This window comes from Petaurus breviceps, unplaced genomic scaffold (genome assembly GCF_028583685.1).
Source record: "Petaurus breviceps papuanus isolate PSGF00001 unplaced genomic scaffold, PetGlider_PUasm1.0 90743, whole genome shotgun sequence".
NCBI lineage: Eukaryota > Metazoa > Chordata > Mammalia > Diprotodontia > Petauridae > Petaurus > Petaurus breviceps.
The window spans coordinates 3,356,476-3,380,918 of record NW_027187332.1 but is presented as its reverse complement, the minus strand read 5'-3'; the positions used below and the strand labels follow the sequence as shown (position 1 = coordinate 3,380,918).

Sequence of the window (24,443 nt, the reverse complement as noted above, 5' to 3'; positions counted from 1 at the left end):
AAAGCACTTTCTACAATTCATCTTCACAGTAAGATATATGAATATGAAGGTCATAAAGAAAGCAAAACTGTATTTGTGAAGTAAATAAAAATTCCAGATATGAAACAAATGATATGCCTATTAGACAATGATGCTAATATCATAAAGTTCATTAAATAACTATGGAATATGGTATAATAAAGAGCGTATTGGTTTGGGAGTTAGAAGTCTTAGGATCAAATCTATTTTTTTGTTGTTGTTTTTGTTTTTGTTTTTACGTATAACCTAGGGACAGCTACGTGGCACTGTTAATAGAGCACCAATCCTGAAGGTAGGAGGAACTGAGTTCAAATCCGGCATCAGACACTTAACTCTTAACTAGCTGTGTGACCTTTGGCAAGTCACTTAACCCCAATTGCCCTGCCCTCCCCCCTCCAAAAAGCAAAAAAAAATGTATAACCTTTACCAATTTCCTTAAATTTACCAATATCTGGTTTTGGTGCCATTTCTAAGGTTTATTGGCTTCATAAAATATAATAAGTAGACATAAATAAAATATGTATGATTAAAAAGGAACCACTTATATTAAAAAAGTTATTAATTTTTTTTTCAAAGGAACTAGTTCAAGCACTCCAGTTTAAGATTAGTCCCTTGGTCCTTGATGATCTCTAAACTATCTTCATAAATTCTAAGATCTTACATAGTATGTATCTTGAATAAGGGTATGTTTGTTGATCTTTGAAACGATGCTATTAAATGTATTTCCTTTTACAACATGGATACAGATTTATAAGATCTGGGGTTAATTTAGGGAGGTTAGGTGGCACAGTGAATAGAGCACTGGCCCTGGAATCAGGAGGATCTGATTTCAAATACAGCCTCAGACACTTAACACAAAACTAGATGTGTGACCTTGGGCAAGTCACTTAACCCCAATTGCCCTACCTTCTCCCCTCCAAAAAGAAAAAAAAAAGATCTGGGCTTATAGCAGCATGCACCCTAGCATACCCAGGATGGCTGTTAGTACAGGTTCTTTGATCTGCTTTTCTAAAGGAAAGCAACTCAAAAGGGGGGTTAACAATCTTCGTTTAATCAAACAAATATAATTTACCTAATTCAGGAGAAAAAAGTCAGCACCCTGAACTTCAGAGAATACAAACAGAATTTATAAGTAGACAAACAACACAGATGGAGAAAATAACATAATTCAGCAAACCAACAGACAGGCCTTCTAGCTGTCTGACCCTTACAAACATACAGTGCTAGTTAACAGAGAGGGAAGCACCAACATCTGGGTTTTCAAAGCCAGGGGGCTCAGTGGCTGCCCAGAATCTCATCTGTCCAAATCACACAACTCTTCCCATGAGTGAGCCCCAAAGCAAAACCTCACATCAGGGTATATATAGCCTTCTCCAGGGTCAGAGAAAATCACAACCCTGGTGACCCACTGCCCAATCACAAAGTAACAGGGTGTGGGCATTCCTGAAAAAGAAGCCTACCACCCCAGGATCCATGTGACCACATTCAGCCTATTAGGGGGCAGAGTATATTTTCAAATCAGGGAAGGACCTCAGATTCACTTAAGCCTATTAAGGGGCAGGGAAGATCTTCAAAATCCCATTATCATTACACCTCTTTGAAACTCAATTTTTTTCATCTATAAAATGAGAACATTAATAATAGCACTGCTTATCTCACATAGGTTTTGCAGGACCAAAGGAATAATGCATTCTAATCTATTTTCCAAATTTAGAATTCCAGACAAATCTAAGTTATTAACATTAACAGGAATCCACTTTGGAGATGGACTGATGAATTAGAATAAATGGTCATCGAGCCTAATGATTAGGTACCAATTAAAAACCAGGATCGAGAAATATGAGTCATGCTTATAATTCACATGTATTTAATAATATTAATATTTATTTTGGGGTTCCTTTACACAGAGAAATATTTAATCACATAATAAATTTTTGGAAGTATGATTAACAATTTAATTAAAAGCATAATTAATCTGCAGAGGCCTTTGCAAAATCTCTAAATTCCCCAGCACACACATTGTAATATAAAGTTTACTTCAATTTCTACATTTATTATAATGATATTGACAGAGAATTAATGATATGCTTAATAGAATGCTGATTAAAAACTTGTTATAAAGAATTCTAGGGCAATTCATAACTATGTGAATATCAGGCTCCTCCATGAGGAATGACTAAGAGCATATATATATTGCAATTTATCTCTTATTTTAAAAGCATCAAATTAGAATCATTGTTACTTGTTTAAAAATTGAGTCCATTGTTATAGATCAGTTTAATAAAAGTAATATTTGTAAAATAACAGTCTTAATAAAGCATATTTTCCAAGATAACAATAACTTTAGTGGATGTATATGCACACATAGAAAGCTTTAGAAATTTCTGTCACATTAAATTGCCTCAAAAGATCATTTAAAACAAATGTAATCAACAAGTGAATTGACCTCATTCCATCTCTCTGTCTCTCTCTCTGTCTCTGTCTGTCTGTCTGTCTGTCTCTCTCTCTGTCTCTCCATTTTTCTACTTTTTTCTTTTGTCTTTTTTTTTTTCTAGAGTACATCAGTTACGGTTTTTTAATACATTATTTACTCTAGGCAAGCAGTGAGTTTTGATGTTGTTATTGTTGTTGTTTTGAGTTTTTTTTCCCTACACAGAGATTTTATATTTGTAATCCAAGTAAGCCCAGGAAAAATTTTTAATTTCTTTTTTTTTTTAAAGCCATCGGGGTTAAGTAACTTGCTCAAGGTTACACAGCCAGTTATTTCTGGGTGTGGTGCTGAGTATCTGAGCCCGGACCTCATCCAGGTCATCCCGACACTGGAGCCAGTGCTCTTACTCGCTGAGCCACCTGGCCACCCCTAAGCAATTGGTGTTAAGTAACTTGCTCAAAGTTACAGGGCCAGGTGTTTCTGGGTGGGTGCTAAGTGCCTGAGCCTGAGATTCGATCTCCAGGTCTTCTCAACACTGGAGCCGGTGCTCTTACTCGCTGTGCTACCTGGCCGCCCCAAAATGTTTAATTTCTTGCAATTAAAAGCACACAATCATTGTAGATATTACCTTTTTTTTTTTACTATATGTATGTATGTATATATATATATATATATGTATATATATATTTATATTACATATCTAATTTTCCTGTAGAAATGCTTGAATTGGACATGATAAAAATCATCTAGTTCAATTTCCTCAGTCAGAGAGATTTGCACAATAGCTTAGCAGCAAAGCTCTAACCAGAACCCAGATCTACTGGCTCTGAAATCATAGGTATTTACATTATGCCATATTGATTCTCTCTTTTGCCAAACATAATGTTGGTACCATTTTCCTTAGACCCCTATGCTTCAGAAAGGCTACTTATCAGTGAAGGAATTAACTTCCAAATACGTTTATAAATACAAAATATGTTATTTTGTGGTCCCTTGAGTTACCTGTAATTTATTTTATTTCAAACACCCCTAATTTTAATTTAATTTAATTTGATTAAATTTTAATCATGATTAAAATTACAATATGTAACAGTATATTAAATGAAAAAAAAGACAACAGTGGAACCATTGAAGTGAATTGAAAAAAATAATAAATTCATTATTATGTATATTATGTAAGTTTTTAGATCGGGGAGATAATTGATCCTCCACACAAATATTCAGTCCAAGTAATATAATAACAGAAAGTAAGGGCATATAAGAGAGAAAATCAAGTGTCCACATGTTAACAAGGGGAATCTGGTATTCCTTTATGAAGTATAGAGTTCTTATTAATAGAATTAGAAGAGCAGTATCCATAGCTCTAGTAGTCTTTAAAAGGCTAAGCTTACCAGTTTTGCTTTTATTCTAGGTAGGGAGCACATTTTGTGGAATATTATTCTTTTGCCTTTACTAGAACAACAGAGAAGGTATGCCTAGTGGAGATAAGCATGAGAACTCCAAGAGAAGAGAAAGAACATCAGGTCCTCGTAGTACCCAAAGTGTAAGTTGCTTTTGCAGCATGGACTCGTTATATTGGCATCATATTACCAGCGTACTTGATTTGTGACCACTCTTCCCACTGATCTTGGCATATTTGTGGGAGGGTACACTTCAAGTTTTGTGATGGTTGAATATTTTTTGAGCTAAAGTTCTCCCTATGCTATCTTAGTAAATGTCTTTGCTTTGAGCTCATTGCTTTTACTGCTAACTAATAAATGTATGCTTGTTGTTGGGGTGAGTTAACTATAGTCACAGAACTGCAGATACACAGAGAACTTTGAACTTGAGGAACCAGCTTCCCTTTAGGAGATCCAAAGCATCAGCGCAAATAAGAGTTGAAGAAAAAGCTCTCAAATGGGCTGCTACCTACATGGATAACCAAAATGGTTGAAGGAAGATGGAAAATTGGGTATTCATATTTATAGTCTGAGGAGGGTTCTTTCTTGATAGGTCAAAGATAGATAAAGCAGCAGCCAAGACACTGATTCATATCAGGAGCCAGATTTCCCCCATCTCCCTTCCTTACTCTTCCTGGAAATCTAGTTTTGATCTAAAAAAAGAAATACATGGTTACCATATATCAATTAAGAGATCTAACTCAGATTCCAGAACTCTAAGACTCAGAGCGGATAAAGCTTAGAATAAAGATGAAATCTTACAAAATAGCATTTTGGGTTTAACACCAGATTAACACTCAAAAGACTATCCTTGCAGTGACTTTTACTATTTGTGTTATAGTGTGGAAATCATTTTATCTTTAAAAGCCTGTTTCTTCATCCATAAAATAATAGGGTTGTATATCCTAACAGTTTAAATGTCTTCCATCTGTTAACTCATATAATAGCAAAAAGTGCTTACAAATTTGGCTATATTCATTCATTCAGCAAGAAGATTAAGTACCTTTAGTTTACAGTCACTGTGCTTTATAAAGAGACCTAGAACCAATGTTTTCAATGATGATAATTATCTCTCCTAAAACTATGAGCAAAAGGGCTATTTTTATAGCATCATCTAGTGAATGTGAGTCACTGATGCAATAATTTCTTTGTGGTCAGAATAAAACAAATAATGAACTATATGATCTCATAGCTTCAGACAATCTGTGGCATTTTTTTAACTTTGGTTAAAATAGTTTAAAAAAATGTGGAAACTAAAAAAAAAGGTAGATCAAGTATATTGTAATTTTAATTGGTTCTCAGAAATTCTCTCAAATAGGCACTAAAATTAAACCAATGCTGTGGAAGTACACTAGTAAATTTTGAAAATTTCTATGTGAAATAACCTGGGTAGACACAGGTTGGTTAAAGAGAAAATACATTAATCTCAATGCTATAGCAACTCAAAGAATTAATTTTCAAGTCAATGCACACCAAAAACTGGAATTGCAGTCAGGGAGACCTAGGTTCAAATTCTACCTTAAGACTCTTGGTATTTATCTCTGGACAAATCATTTAACTTAAGCCTCTGTTTCCTCATCTGTAAGATGAGGAAATTTCTATAATCTCTAAGTTTCCTTCTAGCTCTAATTTTATGATTCAGTGATTTGGCCTTTAAAAATCAATATAAGCCATAACTACAAATAAATTTTTTTAGAATGAATTATATTAATGTTGCAAATGACTAAAAGTTACTTCTACCTTTACTGAAATATTTTATTTCCAGGTTATCTTTTTTGTCAATGGTATGGAAAGAATTAATGATAGGAAAGATATTTTATGTTGTGAATTTTTAAATAATTGATTTCTTGATTGTTGTTCTATGAAATGATAGACAAAGATAAAAAATAATACAGTTCTTTCCCTGATATTCATGCATGTAAGTGTGTGTCTGTATGTATATATAGATATATATGTACATAAATTCCTAGAAGCTAAAGTTATAATCTAGAAAGGAAAGTTATATTAAATTTAGTCAACTATCAGCTAAGTCAACACTTTAACAACTGTAATTAATAGTAAAAAATGGGAAATACTACTTTTTTTTGTTCTTTTTGGAGGGGAAAGGAGGGACAATTGGGATTAAGTGATTTGGCCAAGTTCATACAGCCAGTAAGTGTTAAGCGTCTGAGGTCGGACTTGAACTCAGGTCCTCCTAACTCCAGGGCAAGTGCTGTATTCACTGCACCACCTGGCTGCCCAATAGTATTATATTTAGATAAGATTTTTTCATTGTTATTCTTTTTTGAAACCCTTGCTTTGGCTTTCCTATTTGCTTTGTAGTTTAGGTCACAGTGTAGATGAAACTGGATGGTAAACAAGAAATAAATGCTAAATGGAACAGATTTACCAATATTTCTATAGCTATCTATGCTCATAATGAATGACAATGGAACTACAATATTGGGAGCACCTTAGTATTCAGTTAAGAGACAAAATTTAGGTAGCTAGTAAATGTCTAAGGCCAGATTTAAACTCGGGTCTTCCTGCCTCTAGGGTCAGCACTTTCTATACAGAGCTTACATTTTGAGAACCCAAGGTCATTTTTGTGGCATGATGATTAGAAGCAATTGGGAAGTATTATAGTACATTTGCTCCATGATTCAAAAGACACACACACACACACACTCCTTTTTTTACACTAATATTTTCCTGGTGGTGTTATATGACTATGAATCATGAAGCATGATCTCCCACAGAAAGCAGACCTTTAGGGATTTATACTAGCAGTGCAAGTGAAAACTGTTATTCTTTTTATCCTTTCATAATGTTCTCTGGGAGTAGATGTCAGGGCTACAAAAAATCATAGAAAGATATAAAATTTCTCAGATCTTGAATTAAATAGACAACAGCCCATGCTGTTGTTACTTACATATTTCAGCTACTCTTTACATATGTGGGGGGAATAAATAACCTAGAACATATTTAGAAACAATATTCAAACAACCACTTTAAAAGACCTTATAGTTTTGAACAAGACAATGACAACCATATATAGGACACGAATAACATTATACTGGGCGAATCAGTAAGGAATTTTGAAAAAAAAAATTTTAAATAACGAGAAAGAGAAAATTTCTGCCTTGAAGGCACTAATCATGTAGAAGAGAAGATAAGAAAAGATGAATACACACATAATCAGGATAAATGATGAGTCATTATAAACATAGTTGGTAATATAAAACTATGTTCCAATGTGCTTAAGCAAGGGCTCATATCCACCTGAGGGATATTTGATTAAGAAAGTGATATTTAAGACAAAATTCTCAAGTCTGGGTAGGATTATGGAAAGAACAGGTGATAGGATGAAGAAAAGAAATGAAAAGTGGAGATATTGGCATGAGCAAAAATATAGAAATAAAAATGATCTGTGCAATCTCATGAAACAGTCTATTGTAGATCTGACCTTTATTAGAGTATAAGTAGGAGAAAGAGGATGCATGAGATTTATGGAGGGCTATCAATGTAGGACTGAAGAGTTTGAATTAAATTGGATGTGTAATAGAGAATCATTAGAGCTTTCTAAATAGGGGAAGGACATAATAAGTCCATAAATGAAAAGTTCAGTTTATGCATTGATGTCTATTAAATCATAAAACAATCATAAGAAATCATTTTAAATGAGCTTCTGAGTTTAATTATTTTTCAAAAATAATATATTATTCAGACATTCAATCAGATGAAAAGTTAATGCTGACTACCTGATCTATATTTTCATTCTTTAATGTTATACACTTGATAGGAAATATTTTATAAATAGAAACTCCAATAAAATCCTTCTTGCTATAAAGGAAAACAGAAGACGTTAAAATCTTGCAGTCAAATTGAAGGATGAAACAAAAGTTTTCCTCTGTAATCTCTATTAGCATTAAAAGTAGATTAATAATGACAGACAATGAAATTATAGATTCTGTTTTATTGCAAATCTAAAAATAAAGAAAAATAGCTTCATGGGACACTTGATCATCTTACCTAACAGAGCATGATAAACACAAGCAAAATTACCCCTGTAAAAATAAGCATAGATTATGTGTCTCTATTACACAGGATGAAAAAGTAGAGAAATTCTATGAAGACTTTCAAATGATATCGACATTTACCTTGACAATCCCATTTTAAGGTAAAGATGTGTATAAGTCAAAACTTGTATGTTGGAATAAGTGGTTTAATACAATAAAGGAAAGAGATCAAAGTTTTTTAATTATACAGAAATCCTGTACTTCTGAATAGTCTCTTCAAGAAGTATATTGGAAATCACTGGATTATGGCAAGCACAAAATATCACTAAATATGAAATTTGCTTATGTTTTGATAGATGGGAAAAGACAAGTTACTGATATAGGAGTCCTTTCAGAGTCAACAGTGTACATGAAGTCATGTCACTGATCATCAAGGATCAAAATGAATACCATATATGCAAAAAAGAAAATAATTAAAATAAGAAACTCTAATATGACCTTATTTAAGCTGTAAACTCTCTGAAATATAAAATAGATGACACTGACTCACACAATTTCTTAGAGATATCTGAATGGTTAAAAATTCACTGTAAAACAAGGAAATAAAAAAGGTCCTCTGCTAGACAATATTTAATATTTTTACTTCATAAGAATACAAAACAGGGGAGGCCAGGTAGCAGTGAGTAAGAGTGCTGGCCCCAGAGCTGGGAGACCTGGGTTCAGTCCCAGGCTCAGATAATTAACACCCACACAAAATAACTGGCTGTATAACCTTGAGCAACTTACTTAACCCCAATTGCTTAGGGGCGGCCAGGTGGCGCAGGAAGAGTGCCGGCCCCAGTGTCAGGAAACCTGGAATCAGTTCCAGCCTCTGATACACGCCACCCACACAAAAATAATAACTGGCCGTGTAACCTTGAGCAAGTTACTTAACCCCAATTGGTTAAAAAAAATAATAAAATAAGAATACAAAACAGTCAAAGGAAACACTACTTTATGAAGTTCTTTTAGGGAAAAAAAGTATTACAGAAAGCAATTAAGGAATGCTATTATTATGTTAGGAAACAAAAGAAAATTATATAAGAACATGAAACATATGAATTTGGTAGGAAATTCAGCAAATTAAGATTATTCCAAGAACACATATAAATTAAACTAGAAATAGGATAATAATAAGATGAAAATCAATATGACAGAGTTCTCTAATCTTTCTATTGTGATAATTCCTCGTCATTTATAGTAGTGTCACTACCACTTTTGAAGACTATCACCCTTCTGTACCCAATGTACTAGGAAGGGTTAATAACACTAATGTAGTTGGGAAGAGTGGCTATATCTGACAAAATCCACGATAAAATTAATAATAAGCATTCTCTTCATGTGGTAAATATTACAATGTTTCTGTAATATTTCATCCTGTGCCATTCTTGTTGACATTCTGCCATAAATCTTCTATTTATGATCTGCCTAATACAATGGAGAAGTTTTTCTAACTCATTTAGCATTCAAAGAGTACTAATGAAACACTAGATCCATCCCTCTGCTCTTTCTACAGGTAAGTACTAAGTACTAAGGTACTAAGAGTACTAAGTACTAACATACTAAGAGTACCTTACTTCTATTTATGTAACTCATTACCACCTTGTGTTTCTCCATTGACCTTGAATAAAAATAGTCCTTCCCCCTCCTTGGACATTGTGGTGTTCCATGATTTATAGTCACATGGAATCACTGGGACAATACTGAGGATAAAGAGAGTCCTTACAGATGGTGAGGTCCTCGTTATGCTTCTTTTTAAATGGCATTATATTAAATACAGAAAGATATGGAATGACAAGGGTTTCTTCACTAAGTTCAATTTCCTCTTAAAATAAATTAATCTAACAATTGTTATGAGGTGTAAGGTGTGTATAGAGAAGACTAGTACCTGTTATGCAGACTGAGGAGCCCTTTTCAGGGTTGCTTTGGTACCCTTGGTACCTTTGGTACCCACCTCACTCACAGAACTATTACCTATGGCTACAAGAAACTGTAGCATGTGCAGTAGCCACACCCTGTTAAAACATTTTGGTACATGGGCTAACCCAGGTTGAGGGTAACTGGTGGATCTCAAACCCACTGGTGAGTTAACAGGGGTATCTACCCCAAGCATATGAAGACTTCCCCTAGTGAATGAGCAGATGAGAACAATTTGTTCCAATGGTCATGGAAATGGTTGAAGCAGGTGCTATGGAGCTCTTAGAGGTTGGTCAGACTTTGAAGGCACTGGCACCATCCACTGCAACCCAAACCATCACCAATTGCTTTGACTTTGCCTTGCCACTGTGCTTTGATGCTTCTGGAAGAAAAAATAAGGCTTAAAACTAGCATTGTGACATTGGGCAAGTCACTTAACTCCAACTTCCCTACCATCCCCCATCCAAAAAGAAAAGAAAGAATAAGGCTGACAACTTCAAGCCATGCTGCCTCATTTAAACCCAATTTTTCCACAATCAAGTCAAAAGAACTCTCACACACCATTTTGCCATCTTTACTTTTCTTAAAGTTCTGTAGCAAAAAGCAAGAGACAAACCAGTTGGCATGAATATACTGGGAGTTGTAGTCACAACTCTGCACACAGGCAGACCAGGTCTTAGGGTGATCTTCTCCCTAGAAGCAGCAAGGGTATTTTGCAGCTCCCTGGATACCTGAGCAGCATTTGTAAAGTACTACACTGCTCATCTCCTTCTGTGAGGAAAGGACTAGAAAATGTACCCTAAAAAGTATTTGTTTCACGCAATATTAGCTGGCTTAGTGTGACAGGTGGGAGTCCCACCTTGCATTCAAAGAACAAAAAATTGTACAAAAACTTCAGCAAAGATTGTCCTATTCACTGTCAGCACATGGAATGTGTACATACTTATGAACACTAGTAGAACTGGAAGACAAACAGCTCTTCTTGCAAGAGAATGCAGCAAGTATTGCATCCAAATATCAGACCTAAGTGAAAAAAGATTGGCAAATGAAGGCCAGCTAAAGAAGATGGAGCTGGTATGGAGTCAAGATGGTAAAGTAGAAGCAGGACCTTCCTGCTGCTCCAGCTTCCACCTTCCCCAATCCATGTAAAAAGGGGACTATGAACAAACTTTGGAGTTGCAGAACCCACAAAATGACACAGAGAAGCTAACCTCCCACTGATGACAGCCAAGCAGGCCAGCAGGAATCAGCCAATGCAGGTCTCTGGGAGCCAAGCCCAGCCCCACACCAAGGCTTTAGCCCCAGGGTAGGTCTGACCAGCCAACGGCCAAAGGGACTCCAGATCAGCAATAGCCGTGTCCGTTTCCAGATTTATCAACACATAGATGTGAAGGACAAAGTGACAGGTCAGTGCAGTCTGGACTTTGGGACCCAGTAAGTGGGAGTGATTGGCTTTTGACCCCAGGGCAAGAAGCCCCTGAGATGTGGGCAAAGCCAACCAGTGCCATATGGCAGCTTCAGCTCCTGTCCTGCAGAGTGTAGGGGGACCAAGCACCAGTATGAGGGGTAATCACTCTTGCTTTAACCTTCCTGGATCTGGATTGCAGTCTAGGGTCGAGGTCCTGGGGTGTGTGTCCAGCTTGACAGAGCATGTGGAGACCTCAGAGAGGGCACCCAGCTAATACCTCCGGCAGCTGAGAAAACCCCAGCATTTGGGACAAAAGCTCCCCTGTCTGGTCGCAGAGAGCTACTGTGGCAAAAAGCCCAGGGGTCAAGTAACTGAAGGGTGACATGACAAGGCAAAAGAAAACAAAGCAGACAAAAGATTCCAACATTAGATTCCTATTTTGGGGGTAAAAAGGAGCAAAGCATGGAAAAGGAGGAAGACAGTGAAGTCAGAACTCCTGCACCAAAAGCTTCAAAGGAAAATATAAGTTGTTAACAGGCCATAAAAGACCTTAAGAAGCAGATACGAGAAGTGGAGGAAAAATTGGGAAGAGAAATGAGAGCAATGCAAGAAAATTACCAAATGAGGGTCAACAGCCTGACTGAGGAGAATAACACCTTAAAAAAATAAACTAACTCAAATGGCAAAGGAGGCCCAAAAATGCAAGGAGGAGAAGAATGCCTTAAAAAGCTGAATTTGCCAGATAGAAAAAGAATCTCAAAAGCTCAATCAGGAGAATCATTGCTTCAGAATTAGAATCGAGCAAATGGAAGCTAATGACTTTATGAGGAATCAAGATGGTGTTAAACAGATCTAAACAAATGAAAGAATAGAAGGCAATGTGAAATATCTCATGGGAAAAGCCAATGACCTGGAAAATAGATCCAGGAGAGATAATTTAAAAATTATTGGACTACCTGAAAGCCATGACAAAAGTAAGAACCTAGAAATCCTTCTCCAGGAAGTTCTCAAAGAAAACTGCCCTGATGTTTTAGAACCAGAAGGCAAAATATAGTTTGAAAGAATCTACCAATTACCTCCTGAAAAAGATACCCAAAAGAAAACTCCTAGGAATATAACAGCCAGGTTCCAGAATTCCCAGATTAAGGACAGAATATTACAAGAAGCCAGGAAGAAACAATTTGAATATTGTAGAAACACAATCAGGATAACCCAGGATCTGGCAACTTCTACACTGAGGGATTGAAGGGCTTGGAATATGATATTCCAGAGGTCAAAGGAGTTGGGATTAAAACCAAGAGTCACCTACCCAGCAAAACCGAGTATCATGTTTCAGGGAAAAATATGGTCATTCAGTGGAATACATGACTTTCAAGCACTGTTGTTGAAGAAACCAGAATTGAATAGAAAATTTTACATTCAGATACAAGAAGCAACAGAAGCATGAGAAGGTAAACAGGGAAAAGAAATCATAAGGAACTTATCAAAGTTGAACTATTAACATCCCTACATGGAAAAACAATAATTGTAACTTATGAAACTTTTCTCAGTAGTTGAAGGGAATAGAAATATATGTATGTGTGTGTATCTATATATGATGGTATATGGGCATATGAATACATATGTGAATGTGTATATATATGTTTACAGGTATACATAAATAGAGGGCACAGTACCAATTTAACAGGAAGGGATGATACTTAAAAGGTGAAATTAAGAGATGAGAGAGGAATATAATGAGAGGAGATAGGGAGAGACAGAATGGGGTAAACTATCTCATATGGAAGAGGCAAGGGAAAATGGTTACAATGGAGAGGAAGAATAAGAAGGCAAAAGGAAATGGGTCAACCTTATTCCCATTAAATTTGGCTTGAGGAGGGAATGAAATACACACTAAGTAGGGGATCTCACCCTCCAGGAGAGTAGGGGGGAAGGGGATGAGAGGGGGGATGATGGAAGGCAGGGCAGGCTGCGGGGAGGGAAGTTGGGAGCACCCTCTTTTGAAAAGGGATGGGATAAAAGTAGAGAAGAGAACAAGTGGGAAGTGGGATAGGAGGGAGGGAAATATAGTCAGTCTTTTCAATACATGTACTATGTTATTGTTTTGCATTAGCCACACATGCACAACCTATACTGAACTGCTTATCTTCCCTGTAAGGGTGGGTGACAAGGGAGGAAGGGAATGAATCTGGAATTCAAAATTTTAAAAATCAAATATTCAAATATATATACTATTATTAATACTATTTTACATGTAATTGGGAAATAAGGTATACAGGCACTGGGGCATAGAGATCCACTGGAAAAGTCGAAAGATGTATGGCAGAAAATATGGGATAGATCAGATTGGAGGAGGGTATATCCTGTGGGACTGCTATTTTGGGGTGGTGGGTAGGTGAAAAACGGGGAGAAAATTTGTAACTCAAAATCTTGCAGAAATGAATGATGTAAATCAGAAGTTAATAAAACATTTGAAAAAAAAGATGGAGCTGGATAGATCTTTTTTTTTCTCAATTGGCTGCAGTGAAAAGGAGCAGTGTGAAGTTGGAGCAGGTTTTGCAAGCACCAAACATGCATGCCTACTGAAGGGAGTAAATGACAGGTTCATGTCACTGTGATTGCCACCTGCAGGGAAATGCTACACAACCATCATCAGCACACATGTCCACACCATGACAAACCCTGATGAGGTCAAAAAATATTGTCTGAAGACCTGGATATCCTCATCATCAATGTGCCCTACAATTTCATGCCAGAGTAAGCATGAAATAACAGGCATGGCAGAAAGTCCTTAGGACAACAACAGCAATGATCACTTACTCCTGAAGACTTGCACATCTCATGACCTCATCATCAACACTGTCTTGTGTTTACCTAAATACAATAAAACTTTGAGGATGCACCCTCGCAGCAAACACTGGCGTTTAATTGTTTGTGACATTGTAAAGAAAAGGGACAGACAGGATGTGAGAGTGATGAAAGCCATGTAGGATACAGAGTACTGGGAGTGATCAAGACTCAGTCTCTTCAAGGGAAATGTTCACATTCAACAAAAGTTATGGCCTAAAAGCAAAATGACTACCAGAAAACTTAATGTCAACAGATTAGATGGTTTCTCCAATCTGGAATACCTTGTTACTAATTTGGAGGGAAAGCTTAGCTTACAGTTGGCAACAGTGAATCGAAAAAAAAAAAGAGTGGAAGCTTTCAGAGATTGGGTGTGTAGTACTGCATTTATTCATCTGGGACAGAACACTCACACACAATGACTTGATGAAAATTATGGGGAAATTCAGAATCTGATAAACGAAAAATGAGAGCTCCACAGGATTTACCAGCCAGATAGTTAGTTCATCTATCTCTAAGAAGGTAACATTTAATTCCATCAAAAGTAAAGTGTAAGCAAAGCTTGAAGAAATGCAGGAGTCTTGCCTCAGTAAGAAGGCAGGTGAAATTTGATTTTCTGCTGACAATAACAACAAAAATACTTTTATGATGCCCTAAAGGCTATTTTTGGGTCAAAGACCTATGGAGCATCTCAGTTACTCAGTGCTGATGGAGCCACATTGATGAGTGATAAGTATGTGATCCTGGAGAGATGGGCTTCTGTGGTGTTCACACTTCTGTGGTGTTCTCAACAGACTGTCATGAATTAATGCTGAAGCCACTGACTGTATATCTCAGATTGAAGCCTAATCCCTCTCAACTGGACCTTCTTACTGAAGAAGAGGTTTTGAATGCCATCTGGCTCTGCTTGTGTGGCAAAGCATCTGGTGCTTTTTTCTATTCCAGTTGAGATTTACAAGGCAGGGTGTTCACTTCTTATACAAAAACACTTTTCTGGGTTATATGGCAAGAGGTTATCCCATAGGAGTTCAAGGATGCCTCCGTTGTCTATCATAAAAGTAAAGGAAATAGATTATGACAAAAAAATGGGACAATCATGGGGGGGGTCCTCTCTCAGTCACTGATGACAAGCGTCTTGCCAAAATCCTCCTTAACAGGTTGATCCTTCACCTGAAAGACTGTCATCTACCTGAGAGCCAGTGTGGCTTCAGAAAGGGCTGAGTAATTATTGTTGTGGTGTTTGCTGCTTAACAACTCTAGGAGAATTGCCAGGAGCAACATAGAGGTCTGTACAAAATGTTTGTCTATCTAACCAAAGCTTTCGATGCTGTCAGTTGTGAGGACTTGTGGAAAAAAATGACAAAATTTGGGTGCCTGAAGAAGTTCATCAGTATTGTGCATCAGTTTCATGACAGTATGATTGCCAGGTTCTGGATAATGAATGATATTCTTGTGCTTTCCCAATCACCAATTTAGTGAAGCAAGGTTGTGTGTTTATACTCCCATATTTTTATCATGATGCTTTCAGTAATATTGTTAGACACCTTCAAGAAGGATGAAAATGGCATCAAGATCAACTACCACAATGGTGGTAAATTATTCAACTTGAAAAGGCTACATGCCAAGACTAAGTGGAGGGAGAGTTGGTACACCTATTTTTTTGTTCAGAAATGATTGTGTACTCAATGCAGCCTCTGAAACTGAGATGCAACAAAGTATGGATTGATTTTCTGCATCTTATGCTAATTTCGGCCTAACAAATAAAACCAAGAAAACAGAGGTCCTCCACCAGCCACCATCACACCATTCATACATTGAAGGATCCATTATAGCAAATGAAGAATTTTTGAATATTGTGGATAAGTTCACTTACTTTTCCACCATACATTCCAGGGATGTCCACATAGGTGATGAGGTTGATGCACACACACACCCTTGACATAACTATCTCTATATTTGGGAGGCTCCAAAGGAATATGTGGGGGAGAAGTTAAACTGACTACCAAACTTCAAGTCTAACTAAGGTGTTAACTTCATTGTTGTACACCTGGACAGTATACCAGTGCCGTACCAGGAATATGAATCACTTCCATCGGAAATTTCTTAAGAAGATTCAGAAGACCACCGAGAAAGATAAGGTACCAGACACTGAGGTCCTTTCTTGAGCTAAGTTGTCAAGAATTTAAACTCTCCTGCAGAGAATACAACTGTAATGGGTTGGTCACATTCAAATGTCAAATGTACATTTACCTAAAGGACTATTTTATGGAGAACTTATGCAAGTGGCTTACAAGGTAGTCAGAAGAAGTGACACAGGGGTGGAGCCAAGATGGTGGAGTAGAAGCAGGACCTCCCTGCTGCTCCGGCTTCCACCCTCCCCAATCCATATAAAAAGGGGACTCTAAACAAACTTTGGAGCTGCAGAACCCACAAAATGATGCAGAGAAGCTAACCTCCCACTGAGGACAGCCCGGCAGGTAGGCAGGAATCCAGTGCAGGGCTCTGGGAGCCCAGCCCAGCCCCAAGTTGAGGCTTTAGCCCCAGGGCAGACCTGACCAGCTGCGGCCAGAGGGACTCTAGATCAGCAGCAGCTATGGCCTTTACAGATTTATCAACACATAGACACAAAGGAAAAAGAGAGAAGTCAGTACATTCCAGACTTTGGGACCAGTAAGTCAGAGTGCTTGGCTTTTACCCCCAGGGTGAGAAGCCTCTGAGACCAGGGCACAGCCAGCCAGCACCATGTGGCGGCTTCAGCTTCTGGCTTGTAGAGTATAGGGGGACCAAGCACAAGTCTGAGGGGTAGTCACTCTTGCTTTAACCTTCCTGGATCTGAATTGCAGTCTAGGGTGGAGGTTCTGGGGTGTGGGTCCAGCTTGCCAGAGCATGTGGACAACTCGGAGAGGTCACCCATCCATAATGTAATGCCAAGGAAAGGCAACTTCCCAAGGTTCAAAATACCAGCATAGGTGCTCTCCATTTTATTCAGTGACCAACCAAGAACAGAGAAGATCAAAACATGACATCATTCAAAATACAGCATTTACTAAGTGCAATTAAATAATCTCCAAGTACTACCCCACCCCAGGACCTTCCATTCATTCAATCAATTACAAAGTCCCTATTGTAAATACTACTCCACCCCTAGGCTGTACCTTCATTTAGTCCACCACAAAGCCCCTCTTCTCAAATGGAGATTAGTTTCCAAACATAAGTAAAGTACATTCATTTGTTCAACCATAGAACACAAAAAGGTCAAAAGTTCCCCACCCCTGGATCACAATTGAATCTACCCCAGAGTTACATCAAGTTTAAGCACAGCCCTTAATACCCAAATGGAGGTCTTTTCTTCATCTTGACTTGAGGCAAGTTCTCAGCAATCTTAGTTCCTGGGGAGACAAGGCTTAGCAAGGTCACAAGATACATTGCCAGTCTCTTCATTAATTCATCCTCTGTCTGCAGAACAGTCCTAGGACCCCTGAAAACATTAGCAAAACCCTCTCCCAGGATTTCTGTAAACATACAACAAGAAAATCCTTCTTCAGGGCTTCTGAACCAACAGAAAGGTTCCCAGATCCCTGCAACAACAGCACTGCCCTTCACCAGTGGACAGTATTCACTCTGTCTGCAGGACAGTCTCCAGACCCCTGCAACAACAGCACTGTCCTTCACCAGTGGACAGTATTCACTCTCTGTCTGCAGGACAGTCTCAGGGCTTCTTAGACAACAGCCAGGTTCCAGGACTTCTTCAACAAAAGGATTGTCTTTCAACAGTGGACAAATCTGGCAAAACAATATCAAAACAGACAGACAAAGTACCAGCAAAACAGCCATGTCTCCTCAGTCCTTGGCAGCTCAGGGGGTAGGTCTCAAAAGTCCAGGGAGATTCAAAGTGGCCCCCTTCAATTCTCTCAGTCTTTCTCTCTCTGCCTCCACGAGGGTGCTGCTTCCAAAAAAGATCTTCCGCCTCTCTCTAGTGTCTCTCCAAATCTACATCACCAGCTCCTCCCACTTCAGGACTTTCTTTTCACATCAACAAGCCCATCCCACAGGTGGGATTAACAAACTCTGGGTTTTAATACAATCAATTTGAAAACCAAGCCAATACAGGGGAATCTTTAATTGCCATTACTATCACAGATATTTACTTCTGACTGTGATGTAAGAAGAGGAGGAAAACAGAAAAGGATTAGAAACTGGTAAGGGATATCAGTCAGTCAATTAGTTTTTTTTAAGCACTTTCTATGTGCCAGTATATTATTATATTATGTGCCTGCTTTCATGGAGCTCACAGTCTAAAAAAGGGAAAACGACATGAAAACTATGTATAAACCATAGAAATAGATAGATAGACGATAAACTGGGGTTAAACTCAGAGAAAAGACACTTAGAGTAAAGAGTGAAAATTCCAAATTAAATACTGTCATAGATACTATTATGTAATCCTGTGAAGTCACCTAACATCTCAGTCTGTTTTCTCATTTGTAAAATGGTATAAAATAGGACCAAACTCACAAGGTTTTTGTAAGAATCCAACAAAATATTATATATGAAACACTTTGTAAACCTTTAAGTGTATAGACCTAATAGTGATTATGATGGCGATGATGATGGTAATGATGACAATGATAGTAACAATCACTTTACTTCTCTGGTCCTACTTTCTACACCTGTAAAATATGGAAATTGAACAACTTCTGTGATTTTTTTTCAATCTATAAATCAATACCCTATTTTGACTATCTACATCATTTTCCTTTACATTGAAATAAATTTAAAATAACATGCCCATTTCTGTTTAACTCTCTGATATGATATAATATCATATATGGTAGGCTGATTTCATTAGGGTTTGCTATAATTGGTTTATGGTGATGCTCAGACTCTTCTGAACCTTCCAAATTCCCACTACCCACAGAAGGACAGAGGAGGGACAGCTAGGTGGTGCAGTGGATAGAGTGCTGGGTCTGGAGTCAGTAGAACTTTTCTTAGTGAGCTCAAATCTGGTCTCAGACACTAGCTAGCTGTATGACCTTAGACAAGCCACTTAACTTTTTCTTTTTCCTCAGTTTTTCATCTGTAAAATGGTTGGAGAAGGAAATGGGAAACCACACCAATATCTTTGCCAAGAAAACCCTAAATGGGGTCTTAAAGAGTTGGACACGACTGAAAAAGGACTGGACAATAACAAAAGAAGGTCAGACAAGAAGAGAAGTTTTCAAAGTAAAATTTTGTAACAAGCAAATATACCTGAAGATATGTTTCTATTGTTATGTCAAACATAGTAGATGGCCTTATAATCTAATTTCAGCATCTTGTATTCAATATGATTTTTAATACAATAAAAGTAATTTTCCTAACATTTTATCAGTGCCTATTTTAATAGATATTTAGAGAGATTTTATATAATTTATATCATTCATAATAATCTCAAGGTCTTTCTTTAGTATCCGAAAGAATTTCTATGTGTACTCTTCAATACTTAAAGGAGAAAATTCTCCTGACTCACATACCTTCTTAATTGAATGTAGGTTGAAGTTACTATTAAAATATCAGTCATTATTACAGATAGCTAATGAATGAAAAGTGTGCTTTATATGTGGTTGCCCTTCCTACTATAGGATTCTGTTATCTTTTTTTTTAGGCAAAGATAGAGAAACCAATGTATTTTCTTTAGTAAAATGCCAGAGATTAATGTCATACAAGTATAATAAATTCTGTCACTTTTTGGACATTAATTATTTTTTTAAACTGAAATTGTTAATTTCACAAAATAGTGACCTATCTGCCACTGCAAATATTCAAGATTAGATACTTATCCACCAAAATTTTACAGAATAGATTTTAATCTCTAAATGTGATTGTATTGTTTTAAATTATTCACCTTATGTACTCTTCACTGCCCATATCCTCTCACTTCCCAAATCATCCTATATTATAAATTTTCCCATCAATATCAGTGACTCCACTATCTTCCCAACATCCTAGACTTACAATTTTAGAATCATCTGTTACTCCTAGGCATTCATAAAGTTTTGCTCATTTTCCTTAAAAATAGATCTCCTTCTTATCTTCCACTGCAGTCTCAGCCCCTTTCTGGACCCTAATCTTTTAATATAAAGACTTCTACAGCCAAAAATTTAATCTTCTTTTCTATTAAATTCCCAATATTTTGACCATTGACATGCAATCTAACAGTGATCTAAGTCTAGAATAGCTTTTATCATGTCACTTCCTATTCCTCAAACTCAGAACTGCCTCCCATTTACTTTCTGATAGGACTAAGGTTTATCTAGAAGGATAATCAGTATGGATGTTTTGATTGATTTTATTTCTTAGGTCTGTTTATCCCTAAAGTAATCAATTAAATAAGCATAGAAATGCTAAATAACCCAGGCAGCAATATACACTTATACCTCTTATTACATTTCCAGAATGTATTAGTAGTTTTATGGGGGATGGGGGAGCGCTGGGGGTATGTGTATAAACAATGCAATTTTCACAATGCCTATGGTAACTATAAATATGCTGATATGATTATTAATCACAAAATATACCAGGCTCTATACGTGGTGGATAATGCTAGAATATTTATTCAAATATCAGAAAACTGAGTCCCCAAACCAGAAAGTCAAAGCCATCACAGAAATTATGAAGTTGGCACATGTAGTGAATGTAGTAAACACCCATATTCTCAAGCCTTCAAAACAGAACAGACTACCTCAGGCAAAGATCCTCCTCCACCAATATTATTAAATATTGTTTTAGAAATGCAAGCAATCCCAATAAGGGAAGAAAAAGAAATTGAAGGAATCAGAATGGGTCATAAGGTAATAAACTGGTCTTTTGTTGCAAAGGATATGAGTGATATATTTGGAAAATCCTGGTGATTTAGCTATAGTTAGGTGAAACAATTAATAATTTCAGCAAAGTAGCATGATGTAAAATAAACCCATGTAAATCATCAGCATTTTTATATGTCACCAACAAAACCCTGCAAGAAGAGAGACTAAGAGAAACTCAAGTTAAAGTAATTGTAGACAGTGTAGCATACTTGAGAGCATACCTGTCAAAATATATCCAGAACTAAATGAATATAATTATAAAACAGTATTTATACTGTTTAAGTAACTGGAGAAATATTTTAAGTAATTTATACAGATTTAAGTAATTGGAGAAATATTCATTGTTCATGGGTAGACAAAGCAAATATGATAAAAATTAAAATTTTATCCAGCTAATCTATTTAATGCAATGCCCTCCTAATTAAATTGATAAAAATATAATCATTTTACTAAGTTAGAAAAAATAACAAAATTCATTTGGAAGAACAAAAGACCAAGATTTCAAAGAAATTAATTTTTAAAAAATGCAAAGGAAGTTTATCAGTACCAGATTCTAAACTATTTTATATGGAAGTAAATATCAAAACTGTTATTGGCTAAGAAATGGAAAGGTTAGTCAGTGGAACAGAGTAGACATATGATACACAGGAGTAAAATGATTATATTAACCTTGTGTTTAATGAATGTAAAGATTTACATTTTTAGGATAAGAATTCATTATTTGGTTAAAATTGTTGGGAAAACTGGAAAGCAGCAAGGCAGAAACTGGGCATATGCATATATCTTAAACCATTCATCAAGACAAGGTTAACATGGCTACATGACATAGCTATAAAGGGAGATATCACAAGAAAATTAGAACATGGAACATATTACTTATCATACTTATGGATAGAAGAACCACTTACAAATAAACAAGAGACAGAGCATTGTGAGATGTAAAATGGATGATTTTAATTTTTTTAATTTAAAAAGATTTTGTAAAAAATAAAACCAATGTAACCAAGATGAAAAGGAAAGCAGAAAATTTGAGGAAAATTTTTCATAATCAGTTTCTCAGAAAAAAGTCTTAATTCTCAATATATAAAGAATTCTGTCAAACTGATAAGAATACAAGTCATTTCTCAATTGATAAATGGTCAGAGAATAAGAAGAGTTTTTCAGTGAAGAAATCAAAACTATACATAGTCATATAAAAATGCTCTAAATCATTATTTAGTTTTAGTTTTCAACATTCACTTTTATAATAGTTTGAGTTCTAAAGACTGCATGAAGCATGATATAGATCACACGTACAATCATATTAAAAATATTTCCAAATTAGTCATATTGTGAAAGAAGAATCAAAACTAAAGGGGAAAACCATAAGAAATAAAGAAAAAAAAAGCAGAGAGAGAAAATTGCATGCTCCAGTGTGCCTTCGGACTTCATAGTTCTTTCTCTGGAGGTGAATAACGTTTTCCATCACAAGTCTTTTGGAACTGACTTAGATCATTGCATTGCTGAGAAAAGTTAAGTGCATCAAAGTTGGTCATCACACAATGTTGCTGTTACTATGTACGAGGTTCTCTTGGTTCTGCTCAGTTCACTCAGTATCAGTTTATGCAAGTCTTCCCAGGTTTTTCTGAAATCGGTCTGCTCATCATTTCTTTATTATTTCATTACATTCATATACCACAACTTGTTCAGTCATTCCCCAAATGATGGGCATCCTCTCAATTTCCAATTCTTTGCCACCACAAAAAATGCTGTTATAAGGAAAAGATGGTGCTGTGAGAGGCCAGAAGTGTGCCCTCGCCCCTGTGGGCAGCGGCTAGGGCTGAGACCCCTGAGTCTCTGGACTCACTCTGAGCCTCTGCCACCACTGCCCCACCCCTGTGCCACCCCCCACCTTCTTTACTTCCCTTCCCCCCTGCCTCCATGCCTGTGCCAGCCTAGGCTCCCATCCCTTCCTAATAGCAGCCTACTCCCAGGGCCTCTGCACCAGTGCCCTGGGACTTGCTGGTTGAAAATTCACCCACAAGCATGAGTGGATATCAACTGAAAATGGTATTGGAACAGTGGGAATCAGCAATTTTGCACAGGAAGCATTGGGAGATGTAGTTTACTGTAGTCTTCCAGAAGTTGGAACAAAATTGTCTTTTTTTGGGGGGTGGGAGGGGAGAAGGCAGGGCAATTGTGGTTAAGTGACTTGCCCACAGTCACACAGCTAGTTAAGTGTCAAGTGTCTGAGGTCGAATTTGAACTCGGGTCCTCCTGACTCCAAGACCAGTGCTCTATTCACTGTACCATATAGCTGCCCCAGTTGAAACAAAATTGAAGAAACAAGATGAGTTTGGAGCTTTGGAAAGTGTGAAAGCTGCCAGTGAACTCTATTTTACACTAACAGGAGAAGTAACTGAAATTCATGTAGCTCTTGCAGAAGACCCAGGTCTTGTCAACAAATCTTATTATGAAGAGGGTTAGCTAATCAAGATGACTCTGAGCAACCCTTCGGAAGCTGAACTGATGAGTAAGGATGCACATGAGAGATACATAAAATATATTGAGGATTGAAAGCTGGATCCCCAAATAAACTAGCATAAGAGTACAGCCCAATATAGTTTGTCCTAAATTAGTGATATATGGAAGGTTAGCAACTTTAACACTTCTGAAACAACACCATGGCTTGAAAAAAAATCTAATCACTCAAAAATTACTAGATAAAAATGCTTTTTACTATTTGCACCTTTTGCACAATGTTTTCTTAGTAATTTCAAGGTAGTGTCTTTCTAATTCTGAATTTATTACATCATATGTGGTAAAAATGAACTCTTAGTCCATGTACTTCAAAGTTAGAATTTTATCTGTAAAAAGCTTTAAATCAATAATGTTATAATGGTCATTCAACTCCATCCATCACTAGTTTTGTTCAAAATACATTTGGTTTTTCATCCATAGGAATAATTTACTGAGATTGGTTAGATGACTGGTACCAGATGCAGTACAATACCAACTTAAATTTTTAATAAATCCCTGTGGGGCTATAAAAATTTGCTGCATCAATTCACAACTCTACAAATGATGCAGTAGTGTTCTAATTTTCCCACATCTTCTCCAATATTTATAATTTTCCTATTTTGTCATGTTAGTCAATCTAATAGGTATGATGTGATAACTCAAAATTCTTTGTATTTCTCTAATCAATAGTGATTTAGAGCATTTTTTTTTTATTTGACTAGAGATAGCTTTAATTTCTTCATCTGAAAACTACCTGATCATTTATCAACTGAGAATCTAAATCATTATTGAGTAGAGAAATACAAATTAAAACAACTGTGAGATATCATCTTACACCTATGAGATTGGCTAAAATGATAGATGCCCTTCATTTAGGGAATAGCTAAACAAGGTGTGGTATATGATTATGACAGAATACTGCTGTGGTATAAGAAATAATTAGCTGGGTTTGGAGCCAAGATGGCAGAGTAGAAGCACAAACTTGGTATGGGCTCCAGCACC

At 36.7% G+C, this 24,443-nt stretch overlaps 1 pseudogene; it reads left to right on the top strand.

Moving 5' to 3' along the window:
• The first annotated feature begins 15,615 nt into the window (after positions 1-15,615).
• On the top strand, positions 15,616-23,498 carry LOC138145700 (glycine cleavage system H protein, mitochondrial-like; annotated as a pseudogene).
• The last annotated feature ends 945 nt before the right edge of the window (positions 23,499-24,443 follow it).